Source organism: Lepisma saccharinum, chromosome 1 (genome assembly GCF_977018435.1).
Source record: "Lepisma saccharinum chromosome 1, izLepSacc3.1, whole genome shotgun sequence".
Lineage (NCBI taxonomy): Eukaryota > Metazoa > Arthropoda > Insecta > Zygentoma > Lepismatidae > Lepisma > Lepisma saccharinum.
In genome coordinates, this window is record NC_139229.1 from 153185999 (window position 1) to 153187087 (window position 1089).

Here is a 1089-nt window from a genome sequence, read left to right on the forward strand (position 1 = left end):
TTTCAAAAGACACTTGCACAAACAAAAATGATTGTTTAAAAAACTCGTGTATTATCAACGGTGAAAGATACAGCCGCCAACATGTTCTGAAATCGCAAGCAGTTCGCCACTTGGCCACTAGATGCTTCTGTTGCAAAATTGCCTCAGGCTGACGGGAGGGCTAGTTCGCGCTGGTGTTTGAATCCTCTGCACAGCTGGGTTCCGTCCCTTCGTCAGAAGGTCCCGTAGCTGTCACAGCTTGAATTATTGCATCTTTCCCAGGCAAGAAACCAAGAAGCAGAGCATATTTACCATGAATTGGAATCAGTGACACTTTATATCGAACCCTTCCGACAAGGACGGATTTTGAAAGACTTAAGTTTAAAATAATGAAAATAACTAAATAATATAATAACTACAATTAAATAATGAAAATATACTTATTTAATAGATGGTTACTTATTTACGTAGAACTTATTAGAAGTCAAGGCAAGGAATTATATTGGGATCATAAGACTTTGAATGATAGTACCAAAGAAGATTTATTACTACGTATAATAATATGCATAAAATATTACCAGGAATTTTACTTTTCGTCAGTTGAATTTAACATCCTTTTTTGATATTTAATAAATATTAAATTCTTTATCTACTTCACATTAATTTCCTTGCCAGGACAGTTCCTTTATTTATTTTTATTACAAATTTTGCCGACCTTAACTACATGTAAGCTAGGTAATGAATACATGATGTTATATCACTATCGTTATACCACCTTTTTACCTATTCATATAATAAAAAATATATTAATTAATTTGAATATGTCAATTAATACTACTTTAATTAATTTAATGTAACCGTACTTATTTTAACTTAACATTATTATTATTTTGAGACATTCGGTGAGGACCTCCCTCCGAAATATATAGGTAATAGATACGTGCCTGCCTAGCGCATCCAATTTGAATAAAATGTAGAAAAGGCGGCGAGGGGGGGAAGTAGCACTTCCTCTTTTTACATTTTGACAGTTTTACCTGATATGTATTATTTTGTGAGTCAACACTGTAGTCAGGAAATACATGTACATAACTGATGATTCGCAAGGAAACT